Source organism: Corythoichthys intestinalis, chromosome 8 (assembly GCF_030265065.1).
Source record: "Corythoichthys intestinalis isolate RoL2023-P3 chromosome 8, ASM3026506v1, whole genome shotgun sequence".
NCBI lineage: Eukaryota > Metazoa > Chordata > Actinopteri > Syngnathiformes > Syngnathidae > Corythoichthys > Corythoichthys intestinalis.
In genome coordinates this window covers 23,112,451-23,136,851 of record NC_080402.1, presented here as the reverse complement: position 1 = coordinate 23,136,851, position 24,401 = coordinate 23,112,451, and the positions used below count along the sequence as shown (strand labels likewise).

General features: G+C 38.3%; 1 protein-coding gene across 1 annotated transcript in view; it reads left to right on the top strand.

Moving 5' to 3' along the window:
* Window positions 1–2,042: 2,042 nt before the first annotated feature.
* Window positions 2,043–24,401, top strand: part of LOC130920662 (calcium-binding protein 2-like) — a 94,834-nt gene continuing 72,475 nt past the window's right edge. Inside the window, exon 1 of the mRNA XM_057844028.1 lies at window positions 2,043–2,103. The gene's annotated coding sequence lies outside the window, so the exon portion shown is untranslated. The remainder of the gene's footprint in view (window positions 2,104–24,401) is intronic.

Genomic DNA, 24,401 nt, shown 5'->3' with positions numbered 1-24,401 from the left:
TGCTGTCTAACAGCGAACTCTTGTGGTCGCTTTGCGACATGGTTTATTGCTTTCTTGCCAGTTCAGTATGGCTGCATGATGTCTCGGGCTGACGCCTACGTTGTAATGTTGTGCTTATATGATCCTTGGACAAGATTTGTCCGTCAGTATGGTTATTGTAAAGAATGTACATATTATGTTAGTAAGCGAAATGTTCTATTTTTTGTATGAGACGCTTTTTGTTTATGTTTAGTGAACCTGTATAGCGTGCTAAGCTAACGTTGTTGCTAATGTGATGCTTGTGTACTTTTTTTTTGTAGTTTCACTACGGTCTAAAGAGAACAATGGTTTGAGGCCATTTTATTAATAGATCAGATGAAAAAGGAAGAAGTCTGATTATTAAGGCGTCGTTCACTAGCTGTCTAGCTTTGGAAAAAGTAGACGCTTCGGAGTGAGGACAGCGTAGACAGATTTAAATGACAGTAGAGTTTAATGCCCACTACAGTCCTTATATACCGTATGTTGAATGTATATATCGATCTTGTGTCTTATCTATCCATTCCAACAATTTATTTTACAGAATATATATATATAATTTACAGAAAAATATGGCATATTTTATAGATGGTTTGAATTGCGATTAATTGCGATTAATTACGATTAATTAATTTTTAAGCTGTAATTAACTCGATTAAAAATTTTAATCGTTTGACAGCCCTACTATATACGTTAGCATTGCTACATTGAGGTGAATGGGGAAAAAGACGACCTACTTTAGCCGGCTATAAAAAAGGCAGCCTTTTCCAAAACTTTAGCAGTTAAAAGGTGACACTTCAAACATGAAAAATCGCTGGTTAACAGCATTTGCAAAAGGAAAAAAATCTATTACTGACACCACATGCAATGACAAAATGTGCTTTTTTTTGCAGAGTGTAAAGCTTAAATTAGCGGTTTAGCGAACGTACTTCCGGTGAACATTTCAAAATAAAAGCATGTCATGTTCGTCATATAAATAACGATTTCTGGAGTTAATCCCGCATACTTCAGATTCTACACTAAGAATACCTTTAAAATGACACCCTTTATGAAATGCCTGATTGGCAATGAATAATTATTATAATACTATTATACATAGTACTCACCAGTAGGTGAATGGCGAGATAGTGTAAAGCGCTTTGAGCGCCTTGAAAGGTGGAAAAGCGCTATATAAGTATAACACCATTTACCATTACAGTATACTATAATATTAATGCTAGGTATTTTTTTAAGAATTGTTTTGAATCATGTTGGAAAGGCGAAGTCAATGTTCTGAATCTGTTTACATTCCATTCTTTTGCACAAGTTAATTCTATCAGCATTTGAACTCATTGTTTATTTGTGAGTTATTATTGTTATTTATCTGTTTATTTGTACTATAATAAAGAATTTAAGTGTCCCAAAATGTTTTTGTGAATTGATAAGCATCAACAAATATTTCATTGCTAAATTAGTAAAAAATAAATAAAAATTAAAAAATAAAATTTTTTAAAAATATAAGATTAGTCGACTAATCGTAAAAATAGTCAGCTGACTAATCGGGAGAAAATTAGTCGTTTGGGACAGCCCTAGTATATATATATTCCCGCAGTTACGAACCAGCAATCAAAAAACTAATACTCCCCAAAAATATATTAAAATTTCGATTAAACTGCACTGGTGGCACTCCAGACTATTTTAGTATTTTAAAAAATATTTTCAATCATTGTTTTCTCTTAGTTTTTTTTTTTATATTTGGTCTCAGGGAAAATAAATTTACCCAAAAACTTTAGGTTTTAGTACTATACAGTCCTCAAATTCTGGAATGACCCACATACATTTGCATGTAGTTAGCACGATGCATCATACGACATTCAGAAAAGATTGAAATTGAATCTAAATACCCCCAAAGAGAAGAAGTGTCCACATCCTGCCTTCACAATATCATTGTACTTTGTATACCACAGTCCAGCTACATCTCTAATCCAGATATTTAGCTGCATAATCACCTGTATTATATAATCCTCAGGTTTGGTGAGGCTTTGCATATCCACTTTTCTTTTCTGTCGAACACGAAGGACATACAGTCTTTTGTATCTGTTTATGAAGGTAAGACTGCAAAATTGCCGTGCCAATTCATCATATTGTCATTATATTTTGCTTTGGGATACTCTATAATTCAATGGTTCATTTGTGAGTCTGCTGGACAGCATATAATTTGTTTCTAACACAGAGCAGACTTCTCCTTTCTGCTTAATTACATTTTTGGGGGGCAAAGGGAGGGCTACCTCATACCACCATGGCCAGACTTCTAAGGCGCTTTGTTTTGCTGTTTTTTCCTGTTCGTCTCGACAACATCCTCATTCGGCCATTTTCAATCCAAATCCAGCTCTACTGTGTCATTTTCAAACAGGTCTTTACAAGAGTACAGAGAAAATGTTCTGATTAGACTTAGAATTACAAAGTAAAGGATGGGTGTGTGACGGTGAGAGAACGGTTGAATCATCTAACCCCCTCATGAGTGGAAATGTCTCATTTCAGAGCCTTGACATAAAATCATTGGTGGCGTGTAAAGTAGGGTTTCTAGGACAAAACAGAAGAGAGATGTTCAAATATGTGGATATAATATGCAGTGTTAGATCTAGCCGCATTACAATTGGCTCCTTCTGGATCAAACACTGGTTGTTCGGGTCCACCCTGAATAGATTGTGTTTAGACCAGACAGCTCGTGATTAGAGTGATAATCCAAAAGAAAAGAAAGGAGAATACAAAGAGATGCCAAGTTTACCCTCAACTCAGTCAACTTTCAGAACAAACTATCAGGATTTTTGGCTTTCTGTCTGGATGAGAAGGTTTTCTGAAAGAAAAAAATCTTTAAACTCAATTGAAGGGAATGAAACTATCTGGGGTTGATGGGAAGTTTAAAGTGCCTGTGACACAAAACAAAGCATGTTTATTTCATATTACACGCAGTATTTCATGCTCCTGAATGAAATGGACTGCTTGGATGTGTGTGGAAGCGATCGATATATTTATTCAATTGTTTTAATCCCGCGCCATGAAAATGAGTGACTTCTGGCCAGAGTCCGGAAGAAGGCGAATGTGACGCCAGCGGACTAATCATCTTCACATTACAGACATTAATAAAGTATGCAGAAGGACTGCGCATTCAGCTGATTTTGCGGATTAATTCGTTTTTTTTTTTTCATCACGCCAGCCCAATGTACTGCAGGCTTTTGTTGCTACACCAGGGAGAGTGGTGTGAGGCTTTTTAGATCTCCAAATGATCCTGTCCACCGTGAAAAATGGGCAAAACAAGTCCGACAATCTAGAGATATTGGACGGATGATGAAGTGAGTAAGCTAAGTGTTTTATTTTATGTCAAATATTGGGATCATGGCAAACCTTTTAATAAGGAGGTGGCTTGCACTTTGTGGTGCAAGGAGCTTCGGTCCGCTTCGGTCCTCTTCATGTGCCCGCCTAGAGAGCACTATACTCGGCCTGGGCTTGGGCCACGCACTCCACGTCGGCCGGTTTGTCCATCGAGAATGCGCTATTTTCGGCTTCATTCCCCTCTGCGTCCCCAGCGACAAGCACTGCCTGCCTGCCGGGGCCGCAGCAGGACGACGAGCCGAAACTTGCTTGGCGCCAAGGGCTGGCCGATCAGTGAAGACAATCACCCCCGCTGCCGTGTGTGACATACAGTAAGTCGGGGTAGTTTTGTGTGATTTTTCATTTTTGAAAGGAAAGGAAGAGACTTGGAAGAGCCGCTCATTTGGGTTAGCATGTCGACTAGCTCTCACGCCTCCTGTTTTGTTTACCATCTTTCCTCTGTTTCCGAAGCCGGGGCAGGGAAATGACAAAAGCCGAACTAACTCCGGTAGCATAAAATACCGTTCAGCAGGTTAATGAAGTCGGCAGTTTTGATCATTATGCAATAATTTAGCCCTGTCGCACTGAATAAATGCATTTTTAATATTTAATATTCCATTTAGCACAAGACTGTTATTTGACATGACCAGAGGCCTCGCATCCTTTTAGGCAAGCCAGGCAATTGCCTAAGGTCCCAAGCCAGGAGGGGCCCCCATAGGGCCAACAGATTTAGCACACGCAGACTGCACTGTCGCAGAGACAAGTGTAATGAGTGTTTCAATACCATGGAATCATTTGGCAGATTATCTAATGATTCTGTTATCAATCCCAATCAGCACTAACCATGTCACGTAGATTATACATGTATAAGAAAGTCCAATCAGCTACTAATACCACATGATTGTTTAAAGAATGACTCACCAAGTACTCTCTGGAAAGTCCTTGCCGAGTTGGTATATGTTGATTTTCACAGGCCACCTCATTATTCATGTGACTACTTAAAGAAATGGTGATGTTTCCAAAAAAGTTTATTAATGGGTCTATCGTATTCCTCGTCAAATACTCTATAAGAAAAATATAACATATATGCATCTAAAATAATCCTAAACCATTTTATTCGAAATTTTAATACTCCTTTTAGCAAGGTTCCTTGGGTATGCGTACGTTCCCATAGCAACCAGTCCTGTTATTGTCCTACGTCACAAGCGCTGCGTATTCTGGGAGTGAGAATAGGCGTAAGGTGCACATTTCGAGCGGAAGACTGTTAAAATGTGTGCGTCCATGAACGAATGTAAGTACATCCATATGAGTCAGTGTGAAGTGCTTAGTTTTCGCCACTTTTATGGCCAAGATGACCGCACATGCACGCAGTGCGCATTCGCACCCCCCCCCCACCCTTGTGTTCATTATACTGCGCGAGTATGTATGTGTGTCACGTGACTCAGAGTGAGAGTGTGATCTGGCCTTTTTTAATTGGCAAAATGAAGAGAAGTTATCCTTCTGGAAGTGAAAAAAGAAAGAAGAATGTTACTGTAGTTCATTCATTCATTCATTTTCCATGCCGCTTTTTTCCTCACGAGGGTCGCGGAGGTGCTGGAGCCTGTCCCAGCTAACTATGGGCATGTTACTGTAGTTTTATATCCTAATGTAGTAGAAGCACTGCAGACTAGTAGTAGTAATAAAACTTTATATATACATTTTCATCTAGGAATTTTTTCAGAAGGTGTCAGTCTCCCCCAGGGCAGCTGTGGTTACAATAGAAGCTTACATCCACTGAGTGTGGAGTGAATGAATAAGGCAATGGGGGGAGGGGGGGCACTTTGAGTGTCCTAAAAAGCGCTCTATGAGAGCGAGGTGTTATTAGACTTTTATCAAATACTATATTGCTCCAAGTCCAACTGTCCCCCTTACTTGCACACGCTCGAAGGGCCCCATGTTGCTTGTTGCCTGGGGGACCCTTGCTACGCCTCTTGTCATGACCATACAATTTATTTAGCAATTGGGGAAAAATACATAGATAAAAAGAATAACCTGTAAAAATATTGGAGTAGAGAGATGATGAACAATAATGACATTTTGTTGCTCTCTATCGCATTTTCCTCGTTCTGAATCTTCCTCCTCCTGAACTCTAAATCAGCTGAAATCGTTACTCATCGACGTCATCACCCAGATGGTGGCGCCAGAGCACTATAATGACAGGAGTAGTTAAATGGCAGATTGAAAGAATAATTTCTCGTCATCTGCACTTTGCCAAATTGGCGTAGATACTCGAATCGTCTGAAAATATGATTTTAATTCACATAATAATGCTATTTAAGATTTATTTATGGTGTCACAGGCACTTTAAAGTATACATCCCGAAAGTATTAGGGTTATCACATCACGCATCACTCATGTAAATTGTTGTATCAAAGAACACTTGTTTAAGGTCGGTGGGGAGAGAAAATAACCTAGGGTCTTTTTCACGAGTGAGAGAAGAACAGAGCAGAAGATTGACAGGCGGATTGATGCAGAGTCTGCAGTGATGCGAACTCTGACACAGTTTGTCGTGGTGGGAAAAAAACTGAGCTAAAAGGCAAAGCTCTCAATTTACCGGTCCATCTACGTTGCCACCCTCACCTATGATCATAAGCAGCGGGTCGTGAGAACATTTACATGTGCAATCTTCGAGTGGTGTTAATTTTATCAGCGTTGTCTTTTTTCAACAACGACGATAATGAAAATATTTTGTCAATGAACAGTTTTTTCATGACAATGACAATGATGTGTTTTGGGAGACTAAAACTTAACGAGACAAATGGGAGTTTTTGTCTGACTAGACGGGAATGAGACGAAAATAGTGTCTGTCACATGTTCATAATATGTGACATTTTATGTGTTAGTTAGCCTGCATCTTAGCAGTGTCTAGTTGTGTCACTCGTAATGTGCTGCACCCCCACCGGCCCCTTTTCGACTCACCAGTGTATTGTCTGCAGTCTGCATGCAGGCTTGTACACACGGTATGATTTGTTTTCTTGGCCAGTGAGAATTTGCAATGTTGCTTTAGCCTTTAAAGGTCTGTGCTGAATGATCGTCACACACTAAATGTAACTCGTAGCATTAGCATAGCATTGGCGTTAACATTAGGCTAATGCTAACGCCGAGCATCCTTTAAACCAGTGGTCTCCAACCCGGTCCTCACACGCCCGCTATGGGTGCAGGATTTCATTCCAACCAAACAAATGAGAACAATTTTTCACCAATCTGGTGTTTTACAAGTGCAATCAGTTAATTGCAGTCAGGTGCTGCTTGTTATAGCAGAAACCTCATTGGTTCAACTATCAGTGCTGGATTGGCAGGAACAAAAACCAGGACCCACAGTGGGCCTTTGAGGACCAGGTAGGAGACCACTGCTCTAAAGTAAGGGCGTAGGTTTGGTCTCAACATTGGTAGGGACGATATAACAGCATAACCTACATGTACACTTTTAGCTGGGGACGGGACATTAATAAGACCAAACGGGGGTCAGGACTACATTTCTTAAGAATATGAACCTGATTGATTGATAGGCTGAATCAGGGGTCTCCAAACCGGTCCTCAAGGCCTGCTGTGGGTCCTGGTTTTTGTTCCAATCTATTCAACACTGACCGTTGAACCAATGAGGTTTCTGCTAATACAAGTAGCACCTGTCTGCAATTAACTGACTGCAATTAACTGATTGCAAAACTGATTATAAAACACCAGATTTGTGTAAAAGTTTCATCGTGTTTGGTTGGAACAAAATCTTGCACCCACAGCGGACCTTTAAGGAATAGGTTGGAGACCCCTCGGCTAAATGATCAATGCAAAATAAATCAGTATTGACTTATGGTAACTCTCATACGTATTGGTTCAGATGATACAGCGTTCAATTCAAACCTTTGTTTTCAAAAACTACTGAAGAAACATTTTGAAGTACAAGTCCCTATATTTTAAAAAATGGGAGTTATCCAAGAATGGGTCAACTTCTGGGGGACAGTGGAACACTCCTAAACTCAAACTAAAGTAGTAAGTATAAATGATTTGGGGGTAAAAAAATGAAGGAAGACTCGATTTACGACCCTCCCCCGTAGCCTGACGTGCGCCTACAGAATTTTCTGACTTCGCGTCACGTCGACGCATATGACGTGGCGGAAATGTACTATGATCGGTCCGCTCAGACTGTTGTTTCCGGTTCAGCGCGAAATCACCGCCATTGTCAACATGATTTTGCTACACGCCAAGCCGACGAGAGCAACGAAGCAACGAAGAGCAAGTACGACAACTTCTACAATGTCTCGTCAAGACATTATGAAGATTGCCAAATGGCAAGCAATTCATGGGAGGAGATTGCTGAAAATACGAGCTGGAGGTCAGCCAGCGATTGAATTGAATTGAAAAAATGGAAGAACCACCGAGACAAGTATGTCTGTGTTCAGAATCGAATGGCCACACGAAGCGGTGATCCAGTCGGCCAAAAACTGCCAGCTTTTTATCTTTTTATGTCGTATTTTTGATTGGTGCACTTCATCATTTATGGTGTACATATGTTTGCTGTCAGTCTGTGACTTATTTACATGTCACACTTCAGGTATATGAAGAATAAAACACAGGTTTGGCGTCAAAAGAGATGTTTTGATGTTTAATTTTCAACAACAGACAGTTCACACTCGATACATCATCACTGATTGAGAGTGCCTCGGTGCTTTTATGATAACGTTAACATCATGGCCATAGCCTCCAGAAATCTGCTGTGGCTTCCAACTGGCTGGTTGTAAGACACGGCAAAAAAATCGGGCTTTGCAGACCTCGGATAAAACGCTGGACGCAGTGCTCGATACCAGTTTGAAGCTAGCCGCCACAGCTTGTTGGTTTCCACCCGAGGCTAGAACTCTCTGTGCGGCATCAAAAGTTGGACAGACCGCCTCGAAACAGTCTTCTGCATCGTCTGCGCTTCAACATTTGTATGATCAACATTTATTCAATGATGATGAGCGGAACATCCACATTCAAGCGTTCCATCTTGCATTGTTTATTTTTTTCTCCGTTAAACTAGAGGAAGTCGACAAGCATGCCCCAAAACCGTACAAACACAATGCCACACCCCTCTAGTGGCTTGGCGGTGAATTTCAGAGCAAGGCATTTCCTCACCGCAGAACTATCGAATGCTCACCCTAGTCACTTCGCCGTCACCCACCGCAACGCGGGAGCAGGCAAACTCAGGCTCAGCAAGTGAAAAGGGATAAATGTAAGTCTGAACACAATGAAAATAATTCACTTAATAATGGTCCTTACAACATATGGGAAGACAATCTGAATTACCCATATAATTGAACTCATTGTATCATGCAAATAAGGTAGCTTAAAAGTTCAATTTGAGCATCCTGAAAAGTTGGTAGTGTTATGTCCCTTCCGTCCGTATGCAAACTTACGCCCATGCCCTAAACTCTCGGACAAATAACAGTGGTACCTCGTCATACGATCGCTTCGACACACGATTTTTTCGACATCCGACGTAAAATTTGACTCGCCATTTGTTTCTACATCTGACAACATGCTTGAAATATGACAACATGACAGCACCGCAGATGAACGCACAGCGGATTTTATTGTGTGAGAGATCAACTCAGCTTTCAAAAAGATTGGTACAGGTGGTGAAACAAGCAGAACGGTGACACTTACCTTCTAAATGAAGATGCAAGTTATGAGAAATATGAGCGTGGGGTCCGCATCCGTGAACTGGCTCAACAATACATCTCCACTGTCCTCCTCTGACCACCGTTCGCTAGACGTTATAAGTTTAGGTGACAATTATTATTGTGGTAACATCGCCAAAGAAATCGCCAGCTTCGTCAGGTTTTTATCATTTATTTCACAACTTATCCAACACAAAAGTTGATGGTGTTCTCAAGAAAACATTGAAAGTGAAAGTGAAACTCTCATCCTCCTCAGCCGCAGGGTGCGTTCAAGTACAGCAAAAAAACAGCAAAAAACGTCCGCCACATTAGAACCGAACGTTATATTATTACGGGAATTCTTATTATTATTATTATTGGAGATGTCCCGATCGATCGTCGATCGGGTCCGATCACGTAATTTTCAAAGAATCGGAATCGGCAAAAAAATATCGGCCATGCCTTTTTTTAATGTACTGTATATATATATATTTTTTTTTTAATTAAATCGTTTTCTAATTGTATTTAACGTTACAGACATAATATGTTACACTCATCCAGAGTCTTTAGTTTAGGCTTAAGCTAGGGTTATCAAATTTATCCCGATAACGGTGGCAATTAATTTATTAAAAAATGTGTGACGTTAAAATATTTAACGCAATTAATGTATGCGCTGCACGACCCTCTCACTCATTGTCGCGCTCAATCTGTAAGGATGCCGACTTACCTATATAGAGAGCTAAAAGGCAGCGCAAAATGAGTAGAGTGAATTTTGGCGTCCTTTGGAGCATTTTTTTTAATTGGCTAAAGCCTTGCAATCCCTCTCCCTATGATTAGAAATATCATGGGAAGCAATGTGGGGAAGCAAGGTGGCAATTGATCTTTGTCTTAACACCTTAAGTTCTTTCCCAACACAGAGAAGATATATCAATTGGTAGCACAACACACAGTCATGGTTCCACTTCCCATCATGCATTTGGGATGGCCACAGTATCATTTACTGAAAGCTCAACAAATACACTAGATGGCAATATTTAGTCACAATATACAAAGTCACATTTATCCTTTAAGAATTACAAGTCTTTCTATCCATGGATCCCTCTCACAGAAAGAATGTTAATAATGTAAATGCCATCTTGAGGATTTATTGTCATAATAAACAAATACAGTACTTATGTACTGTATATATTCGTCCGAGTTTTATTCATTTTTTTCTTTATGCATTGGCAAAATGTATATGATCGGGAAAAATTATCGGGAACGATTTGGAATTGAATCGGGAGCAAAAAAAAGCAATCGGATCGGGAAATATCGGGATCGGCGGATACTCAAACTAAAACGATCGGGATCGGATCGGGAGCAAAAAAACATGATCGGAACAACCTTAATTATTAGATTATTATTCCGATTTTTATTCATAATTTATTTGTTTTGCTGCGTGTAATTGCCATTTTCAATAGTACCAGCAGTAATTATTAAGGATTTAGTGCAGGTTTTGGGGCTGTGGAACGGATTAATGGAATTATAATGTATTCCTATGGAAAATCCTACTCGCCATACGACAATTTCAACTTACAAACAAGGTCCTGGAACGAATTAACTTCGTATGTAGAAGTACCACTGTAATTAATTGAAAATGTGAGTGTGTATAATCACCAAGTTGGCATTGTCCTTGTAGACGCTACAATATGTGCTCGTCTGCCAATGTTCATTCGAAATTGTTGGAAACCTTTATTTATTTATTTTTGGAGTAATTTAAAAAAAAAAAAAAAATACAGACGAAAACATTATTAGTAGACGTTGACTAAAACTAGACGAAATTAGTCTTGAGTTTTCGTCAACAAAAACTAGACGAAGATAAATACGTTTTAAGATGGCTGAAATATGACTAAGACTAATAAGTATTAACATCCAAAATACTAAGACTAAGACGAAAATTAAAAGGGCGGCAAAAACAACACTGCTAATTATGAAGCAATTTCTATACAACACAGGTTCATCTCTGTTGCAGCTTTCTGATCATTGATGATGGTCAACATAAAAATGGTCAATGCTTACATATCACTGCAGTAATAAATGCAGACTCCTCCACTCCAGTGGATCCTGTGGAGTATACTGTATTTAGACTTTCTATTCAGATCCTAATCCCATACACTTCAGTCAGACCCTTCAAGTAGCCTTTACCATTATATTTTCTCCCCACCAAGCAAGTCCATTATTTCAATTAGCAGGCTTCAAATCTTAAAATAGTGAGTGTTCTCTCTGTGATTGACAGCAATTGACCACTTAGAGAGGAGAGCTGCAGGCACACAATGTTACTCAATGATATGTGGGGTGTTTGTTCTGTCTGAATGTGTTTGTTTATTCTGATGGGATTTGTGCTCAGTCAAGATTAGAGCAATTTTTGGGGAAAACAACAAGAGCCTTCCACAACAAACGCTCTAAATATTTTGTTACACCCAAATGTCATCGAAAAGTGCAACTGTGAGCTACATGGAAAAACAATTCTACAAACCTATTTCAACAAATAAATATGTTCTTTGTTTTGAGTCATAACATTTCATAATTTCAGAAAAGAGATGTTTGGTAGATATGGTTTCCTTCAGCGGGGCATTATGTCTGCCAACCCATTTAAATGTACACTATGATGGCTTTATATTGTTACAAATTCACAGCAAACTGTATGGTACTCAGGATTACAGACTTTTTTGATTTACTAGGAGCAATGTTTGGATCACAACAAGGAAAACTTTAGAGGCACACCATGTAACTGAACACGAGTAAATATTCGCAATTTAACACTCATTTTCACTAAATAACAGTATTTTCTGCGGTGGCCGAGAGGTGTCAGGCGAAATGCAAAGTCCAAACACTTTGCAAAAAGAAAAAAACGCGAACCCCAATTTCAAACGCTTTGCAAAAGAAAACAGCACAAATGCAAACTGCCACAACACGACCCCCAATTGCAAAAGCACGATTGCACATTGGCAAAAGCACGAACCCCAATTGCCACAGTACGAATGCAAATTGCCACAACACGACAGCAAATTGCCACAACCCGACAACAAATCACCACAACATGACAGCAAATAGCCACAACATGACCGCAAATTGCCACAATACGACGGCAAATAGCCACAACACCACAGCAAATTGCCACAACACCACAGCAAGAAGCCCAAGACAAAGACCCGGAAGTAGACTACATTTCACGGAAGTAGACATGAGGACTACAACTCCCCCCCCTTTGCCTGCTATCGTGTAACTGCAACTCATCGTTTCCACACACGTACAGAGCTGGTAAACATAAGTTACATACACTCACCGGCCACTTTATTAGGTACACCATGCTAGTAACGGGGTGGACCCCCTTTTGCCTTCAGAACTGCCTCAATTCTTCGTGGCATTGATTCACCAAGGTGCTGGAAGCATTCCTCAGAGAGTTTGGTCCATATTGACATGATGGCATCACACGGTGCAGATTTGTCGGCTGCACATCCATGATGCGAATCTCCCGTTCCACCACATCCCAAAGATGCTCTATTGGATTGAGGTCTGGTGACTGTGGAGGCCATTTGAGTACAGTGAACTCATTGTCATGTTCAAGAAACCAGTCTGAGATGATTCCAGCTTTATGACATGGCGTATTATCCTGCTGAAAGTAGCCATCAGAAGTTGGGTACATTGTGGTCATAAAGGGATGGACATGAACAGCAACAATACTCAGGTAGGCTGTGGCGTTCCAGCAATGCTCAATTGGTACCAAGGGGCCCAAAGACTGCCAAGAAAATATTCCCCACACCATTACACCACCACCACCAGCCTGAACCGTTGATACAAGGCAGGATGGATCCATGCTTTCATGTTGTTGACGCCAAATTCTGACCCTACCATCCGAATGTCACAGCAGAAATCGAGACTCACCAGACCAGGCAACTTTTTTCAAATCTTCTATTGTCCAATTTCGATGAGCTTGTGCAAATTTTAGCCTCAGTTTCCTGTTCTTAGCTGAAAGGAGTGGCACCCGGCGTGGTCTTCTGCTGATGTAGCCCATCTGCCTCAAATTTCGATGTACTGTGCGTTCAGAGATGCTCTTCTGCCTACCTTGGTTGTAACGGGTGGTTATTTGAGTCACTGTTGCCTTTCTATCAGCTCGAACCAGTCTGGCCATTCGCCTCTGACCTCTGGCATCAACAAGGCATTTCCGCCCACAGAACTGCCGCTCACTGGATATTTTTTCTTTTTTGGACCATTCTCTGTAAACCCTAGAGATGGTTGTGCGTGAAAATCCCAGTAGATCAGCAGTTTCTGAAATACTCAGACCAGCCCTTCTGGCACCAACAACCATGCCACGTTCAAAGTCACTCATATCACCTTTCTTCCTCATACTGATGCTCGGTTTGAACTGCAGGAGGTTGTCTTAAACCATGAGTTGCCACCATGTGATTGGCTGATTAGAAATGAAGTGTTAACGAGCAGTTGGACGGGTGTACCTAATAAAGTGGCCGGTGAGTGTAATTTGTTCACACATTTACACTTTGAATATTGCTGTATGTGCTTGGTGACCATCTCTACAGACTAAGTTTGAGAACTATAAACCGATATGACCGGATATCCGATTTTACAGGCGAGCGATACGGCTCTATCGATAGCAAACTAACCAATCAACAGTAAATAGCGAGTAAATCTTAAATGAATCGATTGTAGAACAAGGACTCGGCTATCGCGAGAGTGAGAATTGGTTATCAGAGTTCATACTTTGTTTTGCTCTTACTATGCTAGTTTTATGTTCCAAGCGATGTGTGGAAGCATGACAAGTAACTAGCTTTTACTTCAATCATGCTGACTCCAAGGATCGCCGCACTTTGAGTTAGACAGCACACATCATATAACATGGACAGCCACCACTTACAGTCGTGGTTGCCTCAACTTCCCATTATGCATTTCGATCGTGACGGGCGTGTCATAACTACGCGAGAGCAAATGAAACGACAGTCACACATATTAAAACAATGGACGCCAGCTTGCCAGGCGGAAGTTGTGAATGACAGATATTGATTTTCAACAGACCAGGAAACAAAAGTCGGACTTTGAAGTGAAGACGGCTGCCAGATTTGTATGGGACAGAGATCGTGAGTTTTTAACCCTGAAAAATAACCCATTATAATGGCACGACCTGCTGGAGATATTGTTTCCACGAAACGCAGTCTACTTAAACATGAACATGCCGATCAGTTGATCTTCCTCAAGAAAAATGTGCCCTTCAAAAAAGATATGGACAGTGATGAGGAATTAAAATGTGGAAGCACAGACATAAGCGAATGACTTTGCTGTATATAAGGTTGAAATAATGATTATTGACCTATCTGACTAAAATGCCATGTTTTTATTCCCCCAATTATACCAGAGGTAAAGAATAATAGCATTATGCTTTATTTATTATTTATTTATTATGATAACACTAGCAGGTTTAATTCTTTTTTTCTAGAGCTCCTGCATATAATTTTAGTTTGTAAGATGTTCACGTTGAAAGGTTGCAATTAAATTACCTACCTCTTGTGTTCAAAACACCAGGAAATACAGAGATTGAATCACTGCACTTTATTGTTGTCTGTCACTGGAGTTTTATTTTATTATCAATCCCATCCAACAAAATGATGGTCATCTAGTTGGCCTTATTTTTTTTTCATGTCTCAAAAATAAACATAAGTTGGTATGAACTTTTGTTGTTTAATTTTGCTTGTAGAAATTTGGTCTTTTTTATCCGTTTAAAATATTGTAAGAACAAACAGCAAATGTTTACTATCGTATCGTTTTCACACTGTATCGACCCATATCGTTCTTAAACTGTATCGAATTGTATCGAATTGCTCTGCCTTAAAAATTTTTTTTTTTTTAATCGAATCGTAACCTGTGTATCTAGATACATATCGAATCGGCTTAATGCCAGAGATTCTCAACCCTACTACAGACTAACGGAACCCCACCCCCCGGTTAGACGCAAATCTATATAGAAATTATGTCAATCGTTTGTACTGTAAAAGTTTTGTTTGCGCTGCTGTCGTTTTCGAGATATTTACAATTCTTTTATATGTAAGGTAGGTTCAGGTTTCTTTAATTAAATTAGCCTATTTGCGACGGCTAATAGAGGGTACCAAATAGCTCAAAAACAGAGGGGGTGTCCCAACAACTAACACAAACATAGCACGGGTCCGTTTTGCTGTAAATGGGGGGGTTGAGATATTAATTTTGAGTGATTACGTCACTCTCAGCCCCTCATTTACTCATTACTTCCGGTCTCCAGTCATGCGAATTTAAATATTAAGCTAAATATTTAGTTCCGACCGTTTCCTGATTCAACATTTAGGATATAGGATATAAGTAAGATTTAAATTAAATATTTAGTTCTGGATTTAAACAATCAGGTCCAAAACTTCTTATTTAAAACGAAATATTTAATTTGCAAAATAATGTTGTAAATGTGGAGAAAAAAAAAGTGACCAAATTTCCGATCACATGATCAGACCGGGACATAAGCATTCTAGTGCTGCACCGATTAATCGATTAACTCGAGTATTCGATTAGAAAAAAATATTCGAATTAAATTTTGTTGCCTCGAGTATTCGTTTAATTAAAGTGGCGTTGTAATGTTTTATTTTGAAAGTGTTTACATTTAGTTTATTGATTAGGGTGGATACGTTGCCCTCTGGTCTGCCTCATTTCACATGGCTGGATCCAACTGCTCCCTGTTAAGGCCAACGCAAGCTAAGTTTTTCTTTGGGCTAATGTTTTTTAATGCATTCGTAATATATTTTATATGTATATTTAGCCATTTTTGTGGTAATAAGAGTCTGAACCATTTGTTAAGAGCATTGGAGAAAAAACGTCAGCATTTTATACAGGGCTGTCAAAATTATCGCGTTAATGGGCGTTAATTTATTTTTTAAATTAATCACGTTAAAATATTTGACACAATTAACGCAGATGCCCCGCTCAGAGAGATTTAAATGACAGTACAGTGAAACGCTCACTTGTTGTGTTTTATGGAGTTTTGCTGCCCTCTGCTGGCGCTTGGGTGCGACTGATTTTATAGGCTTCAGCACCCATGAGCATTGTGTAAGTAATTATTGACATCAACAATGGCGGGCTACTAGTTTATTTTTTGATTGAAAATTTTACAAATTTTATTACAACGAAAACATTAAGAGGGGTTTTAATATAAAATTTCTATAACGTGTACTAACATTTTCTTTTAAGAACTACAAGTCTTTCTATCCATGGGTCGCTTTAACAGAATGTTAATAATGTTAATGCCATCTTGTTGATTTATTGTTATAATAAACAAATACAGTCCTTATGTACCGTATGTTGAATGTATATATCCATCTTGTGTCCTATCTTTCCATTCCAACAATAATTTACAGAAAAATATGGCATATTTTATAGATGGTTTGAATTGCGATTAATTGCGATTAATTACGATTAATTAATTTTTAAGCTGTAATTAACTCGATTAAAATTGTAATCGTTTGACAGCCCTAATTTTATAGAATTTAAGCTTGCGGACTTTTGCCAAGTAGGTTAGCCTATTGTTCAGGTATTTTAATTTTTCCTTGTTCCTTTTCCGATTACTCGATTATTCGAACTAACTAGTTCATCGATTAATCGACTACTAAAATAATCGATAGCTGCAGCCCTAAAGCATTCATTAATGCTGATGACAGTGTCATGTCATAATTATGACGGTCTTATGACGCCGGTGTCAAATAAAAATGCAGCATCCTTTAAATCTCACACTCAATAAAACAGCCGCTTTGTTGAACCGTACTGCATTTTTTATGACCTGATACTGATATTTGATACTTTACCCACAGTATAAAGCTCTCAGCTTGGATTGTGCAGGTGTCCTGATTGATGTGTAGAAGGTCAAAAGCGGAGCAACACTTTAGAGAGCTTCTCACGACTTTAATCACAAGGACAAGAACATCCCCCCTTCCCTGTACAGTTTAACATGCTTGCAGCGTGTTGCAATCAGCGTGTAGCGTATGCACGCTGATTGTATAGAAGCGTGACAGACAGGCAATCACTACTCAGTCATGGCACATTGTAGCCCAGTGGGAGTTGGCAATGCAGTTCGTTTGGTGACGGGACATGAAGCGTTCGGGTGTAATTCAGAGGACTGGCTGATCTTGGTGTCTCTTCCTATTAGGGCTCACGTGTAGGCGGCGGGCCGAGTGGTGGCCGCTGAAGCAGATCACGGGGATCTGTCTTTGCGCCGCCTTTGTGACATGTGCACTGGTGGATTGAGGCGTTTATGTTTATAGCACATAAACACCAAATGCAGCCCTTTATCATCAAGCCGTGATAGTCGGAATGGCAGGGGTCCATGACAGAACATCAATCCGGCTCACTAACATTCATCCATTCGCTTCTTTAAGTCTTTGCCAGTCCTCCAATTTGCAGATCAATGTTCCTTGCAGCTAACAGCAGCCATATTCTTTTCTCATTGTGTTTTTGTTGTTGTTTTTACAATTGTCATATTACTTTCGATGAATGCCAATGTTCCTTTGAACATAACAGCTGCCCGGCCCCACCTTTTTAGAGAAGTCTGTTCCCTCTTGGTGCAGGCAGTCAAGTGTGCAACGTTTTGTGTTTCGAGTATATGCATGAAAATAATGAATTGAATTTTTCCCTAGTGGGACAATTAAAGAAGTGTTCTTGTCTTAGTGCAAGAAGTGCCTTATTAGTGTTGGCATCATGAGAAATAAACATTTTTGAGTTTTTTTGTGTGTGTATGAACCATAGAGGATTGCAAAACATTGCACAAAAGTAGTAATCCTTTCCATTACCCTGAAATAATGTGAGTTAAAATCATCACATCCAGGCTCAAATTGTCTCATCATACAGTACATCCATTATCAACTATTTGTGCTATTCACAGTACATCCATTATCAACTGTTTGTGCTGTTCCATGTGACATTTTAACATTCTTAAAATACTTGTAGGTAGGGTTGTTCCGATCATGTTTTTCTGCTCCCGATGAGATCGTTTTAGTTTGAGTATATGCTGATCCCGATAGTTCCCGATCCGATTGCTTTTTTTTTTGCTCCCGATTCAATTCCAAAAATTTCCCGATAATTTTTCCCGATCATATACACTTTGGCAATGCATTAAGAAAAAAATGGATAAAACTCGGACGAATATATACATTCAACATACAGTACATAAGTACTGTATTTGTTTATTATGACAATAAATCTTCAAGATGGCATTTACATTATTAACATTCTTTCTGTGAGAGGGATCCATGGATAGAAAGACTTGTAATTCTTAAAGGATAATGAGACTTTGTATATTGTGACTAAATATTGCCATCTAGTGTATTTGTTGAGCTTTCAGTAAATGATACTGTAGCCATTTAACTGTTGTGCCCAAATGCATGATGGGAAGTGCACCCATGACTGTGCGTAGTGGTACCAATTGATATATCTTCTCTGCGTTGGGAAATAACATAGGGTGTTAAGAAAAAGATCAGTTACTACCTTTTTTCCCCACATTGCTTCCCACAATATTTCTAATCGTAGGGAGAGGGATTGTAAGGCTTTAGCCAGTTAAAAAAATGCTCCAAAAGCTGCCAAAATTATTTCGACTCATTTTACGCTGCCTCTTAGCTCTATATATAGGTAAAACGGCGCTATTACAGATTGAACGCGACAATGCGTGAGTGGGTCGTGCAGCGCATGCGTTAATTGCGTTAAATATTTTAACGTGATAAATTGTAAAAAAAAAAATAATTACCGCTGTTAAGGGGATAAATTTGACAACCCTACCTTAAGCCTAAACTAAAGACTGTGGATGAGTGTAACATATTATGTCTGTAACGTTAAATACAATTAGAAAACGATTTAATTAAAAAATATAAATATATTAAAAAAAAGGCTTGTCCGATTTTTTTGCCGATTCCGATACTTTGAAAATGACGTGATCGGACCCGATCGATCGGGATGCCGATCGATCTGGACATCTCTACTTGTAGGCTCTAATAAGCCACAAATTTTATCTTTTACCAAAATATGTTATCAGAAACACATAAAATGTTTCCATTGATTTAAAGATCTATAATATTTAGTACATCTTTTGACCTACGGAGGGCACAATGGATGCTCGGGGTGATGATGTAGATCAGGGGTCCCCAAACTTTTACCTGTGAGGGCCAAATAACTTTTCCCTTCTCTGATAAAGGGCCGGGGTCAGTTTGTAACAGAAAAGGTGTGACGATTGCAGGAGTGCCTAAATGTAAACATTTATTGTTTTTCAGAAAGCCACAATCAAATAACCCTTTCTGGATTCTTCACGGAACAAAAGTAAATAAAATAAAAACAATAATAATAATATGATATCATATAATATAATGTAATACAAAAATAAATAATAATAATAACGCTATTAATTAGATAGATAATAACCAAATAACCCTCTCTGGGTTCTTCACCGAAAAAAAGCCAGGAAATAAATAACACTATTGTAAAAAAAATAATAATAATTTTTGTTCATGGGGCTGGACCAAATGTGGAGGCGGGCCGTATCCGGCCCGCAGGCCATAGTTTGGGGAACCCTGATGTAGATTGTCACTGTCACTCGACAAATACCGTTTTGGCCTGAATATAGGACGGCCCTGATTATAAGACGACCCCCTCTTTTTCAAGACTCAAGTTTGAAAAAAGATTTTTTGAACACCAAATTAATTTTTATACAGAACATAATTACAGTACATTTAAAAATAAATTATAACAATATATTTGAGAGAAACAGCATGTTTATTTTGTCTCATTCAAATCTTAATATCTGAACATTTAAATATGTAAACTAAGTGCAATCACATTCGTAAATGAATGGCTTCTGGTTTTTGAAATGTAAATAAACCAATCTATTGTGATAAAACAAGAAAATTGCAATAACCGCATTAACCATCAAAGTGAAGTCTAAGACCGCGAATATAAGACGACCTCCACTTTTTCAGTCTTATTTCAATGCAAAAAACACCGTCTTATATTCGGGCCAATACGGCACTACCGGGTTACTGCAATTCCTTCTACACGGCGAGACGTCCAACACATGCGCTCATCGGTTAAAAGCGGAGAGTACTTACTATTTGTGTTTTTATTGAATCTTTTATTACCTTTTCATTGCCTCAAAATACTTTTGCATGTGTTTCCCACTCATACTTTTAAGCATTGTGTTTGCTTGTGGTAGATTTACAGGATATCTGTTGACCAGATTAGTCATGTAGCATATTTAAACCACCCTTATTTGATTACTATGTTTAAGTATTTGCTTAAGGCATCTTTAGTATGTTCTGTCTGTATGTATCTAAACAAAACCAAGCTGAAAGCGCACAGTAGTACTTCGGGTGTCAAATTCGCGTCTTGTAGGACGTTTCGCTGGTGTAGCACATTTTGGCAGAACACTGTTTTTTTTTTTCCCTACTCTCGTCTCGTCTCATCTAGTCTTTCCAGTTCATTTTGCTTTTGCTGCTCATTTTGTGAAATATCGACAGTGCTGTCATGCTCATTAATGTTCCTCCCGGGTTCAAATTGAAAGGGTTGAACAGATGACATGTTTATGTAGCTAGAGTCAACAACAATGGCGACCTACTAGTTAAACTCATTTTGCAAATTGTGTAAAGACGAAAAAATCAAGAGGGGTTTCAATATGAAATAATTTTAACTCATCATAAAGTTTGTCTTTTAAGAACTAAGTCTTTCTATCCGTGGATCCCTTTAACACTCAATTATTATTATTGATGTATTATTAATAATCATTATGATTAGTTTTTTAAAATATCATTTTCATATTTTTTAATACAATTTATCAAATTGAAATTAATAAAAAACAGAACACTAACCCAATCCATATATGAGTTGTCCAAAATTTGCATTTTAAAATGATATCGGATAATATCGACATCGGTTTTTCATCATCGATTTTGGGCCATTATGCATGTCACCAGGTCGGGGATGAAATTCTGCCCCAAGTGGAGGAGTTCAAGTATCTTGTTCACAAGTGAGGGTAGGAGTGACTGGGAGATCAACAGGCGGATCGGTGCAGCGTCTGCAGTGATGCGGACTCTGCACCGGTCCATAGCAGTAAAGAAGGAGCTGAGCCAAAAGGCAAAGTTCTCGATTTACCAGTCAATCTACGTTCCTACATACACTTATGGTCGCGAGCTGTGGGTCATGACCGAAAGGACACGATCCCGGATAAAAGCGGCCGAAAAGAGTTTCCTCCGCAGGGTCCCCCTTAGAGATAGGGTGAGAAGCTCAGTCATCCGGGAGGGACTCGGTGTCAAGCCGCTACTCCTCCACTGAGAGGAGCCAGTTGAGGTGGTTCGGGCATCAATCCCGATCTCCGGCCTTCTTGTGTGGAGTTCACATGTTCTCCCCGTGCCTGTGTGGGTTTTCTCCGGGTACTCCAGTTTCCCCCCACATCCCAAAAACATGCATGTTAGGCTGATCGAACACTCAATTATCCGTAGGTATGAGAGTGTGTGCAAATGGTTGTTTGTTTCGTTGTGCCCTGTGATTGGCTGGCAACCAATTCAGGGTGTACCCCGCCGACTGCCCATAGTTAGCTGAGATTGGCTCCAGCTCCCCCATGAGCCTCATGAGGATAAGCGGCTCGGACAATGAATGAATGAATTGATGAATACTGCCAAACTAAGATTCTTGGATTTGTTATGTGAGCATTATCATGATTAAAGCATCCAGTGTATGGATGTAGATTTGTGTCTTTATTATACAATCCAAAAAAAAAAAAAAAAGTTGCCTTAATAAATTTTTTTTTTTTAAATGCTTCAATCAAAATATATATTTTCAATCAAAGAAAAAGTCACTTCAATCAAAAAAATGTGTTTGAATGCAAAAATAAATTTGAAACTCAAAAAATGTATTTGAAAACAATTTTTCTTTAATTGTTTTTTTTTTTTGTAATTTATGTCGTTTTTTTTGTATTTTTTTTTTGTTGAAACAACTTTTTTGATTGAAGTATTGTAGTTTTGCGTTTGGACCACATTTCGGCTAGGACATTTGTGTCTTTATTATTCAATCAAAAAATAAGTTGCTTCAAACTAAAAATATATATATTTTCAAAAGAATAATCACTTCACTCAAGCCCTGGTGGCCATTATTCTTGCTTCATGCTTTTATGCCATTGGCGTAGTCACTTGTCACTCAAACATGTCGGAAGTAGTGGTGAAGTTGGATCTTTGTGTCAAAATGATTCAATTGAAAAATTGCCTTCAAAACATTTTCACCTACAAAAAAAAAAAGTGCGTTCAAAACTTTTTGCTTTTCACAAAAAGTGACACTTCAATAAAATATATATATATATTTCAAATTTAAAAAAAAAAAAAATTCAAAAAATATATATATTTTTGCAAATGATTTTTTTCTTTGATTAAAAATTGTATTTTTAGATTGAAGCAACTTTTATTGGGATTGAATGATTTAGACACAAATGTCCTACCCATAATATGGCCCAAACACAAAAACGATTGCTTCAATCAAAGAAAACAGTTTCAATGAAAAATTAAGTGTTCAAATGCAAATTTCTGAGTCTAAAATATTTTTTTACATTCAAAAACTTTTTTTCTACGATTGAATTTTTTTTCATTTTTGATTGAAGTGATTTCTCTTTTGAAAATATATATATTTTTTGTTTGAAGCAACTTCTTTTTTGATTGAATAATAAAGACACAAATGTCCTAGCCAAAATGTGGTCCAACCGCAAAACTACATTACTTCAATCAAAAAAGTTGTTTCAACCAAAAAAAAATTTGACTTAAATGAAAAAAAAAATTATTTTCAATCAAAAAAAAATAGTTTTTGAATGTGAAAAAAATATTTGAGACTCAGAAATTCACATTTGAACACTTAATTTTTCATTCAAATACATTTGTTTTTAGTTTCAAATTTATTTTTGCATTCAAACACATTTGTTTTGATTGAAGTGACTTTTTCTTCGATTGAAAATATATATTTTGATTGAAGCAACTTTTTTTTTTTTTTTGATTGAATAATAAAGACACATATCTACCTCCATACCAGTGGGGCATCACAATACAATCAACCATAATATGTTAAGTCCATGACTGCATATATCGATATTGGTATCAGATTTTTGGAGTTAGACAATATCGGGATATCGGTTAAAAAGTCATTATCGGACAACACTATTACAGCGACTAATTTTCATCATATTGCCTGCCATTGACAACCAAGGACGTCCAATAAATTCAAACTAAGAGGGCTAGCTGTGAATGTTCATCTTTCAATGTCATTGCCAGTACTATACAACCAATCTGTTTTGACTTGGAAGACCGCTGCCAGCCTATCCCTATCAAAATGGGTTAAGCATCTTGTCTAGTCACTAGCAGCCAATGAGTTAATGAGTGCCTTTCCTAACATGGGTTAACTCTCACACGGGCATCATTGAATTTTATTTTTCTTGGAAAATCGTTCAGTGTTGAGTTGAGTTTTAAGTATGAATGACAACGAAGGTGAGCCGCAATGCCGATGTCCTTCATACAGATGATTTTTACCTGTCAAAACAAGGGAGAGAGAAAACTTGAAAAGTGTGAAACCATTCATTATCAAAGTGATGACACGCTCGAGCTGTTAGGACAAATTTCTTCATCGTCTTCCATTCTCTTGTTCGTAAAGTCTTGAACTAATCTGATTTTTTTTTTTTTTTAAAGAAAAGAGGTGGGGGTGTCTATATGAGCTGAGGTCATTTGTGACTATGTTATGTTGAGTGACTCTGGAGGCATTATTTTTCCTTACACTTTTTTTTTTCCATTTCTTGTCTCCATGTGCACAATGTTTGATTGACACCCATCTTAAAACAAAATAGAAAAAGACATTCGAAACAAAATGCAATGAGGGCAAAAAGGGTAATGTAGAAAAAAACTTGATTTTCTCTTTTTACAGATTCTTTTATTCTCTTAACAAACAGGAGAGGACAACACATAATTCAGGAACAAAAAGGAAGCAACGATAGCCTACGATACAGTGCCCTCCATAATTATTGGCACCCCTGAAAAAGATGTGTTGTTTAGCTTCTATTTTTTTTTTCAAATAATATGGGACCTTAATGAAAAAAAGGGGAAAATCCAACCTTCAATATAAGTGCATTCATTCAGTGGGGAAAAAATCCCACATTAACAAAAAATTATTTGACATAAAATAATGTGTGTCACAATTATTAGCACCCCTGGTATTAATACTTTGTACAACCCCCTTTTGCCAACAAAACAAGGTCTGGGGACTGAGGTGGCCATGGGAGGAGCTTGATTTTGTGTCTGG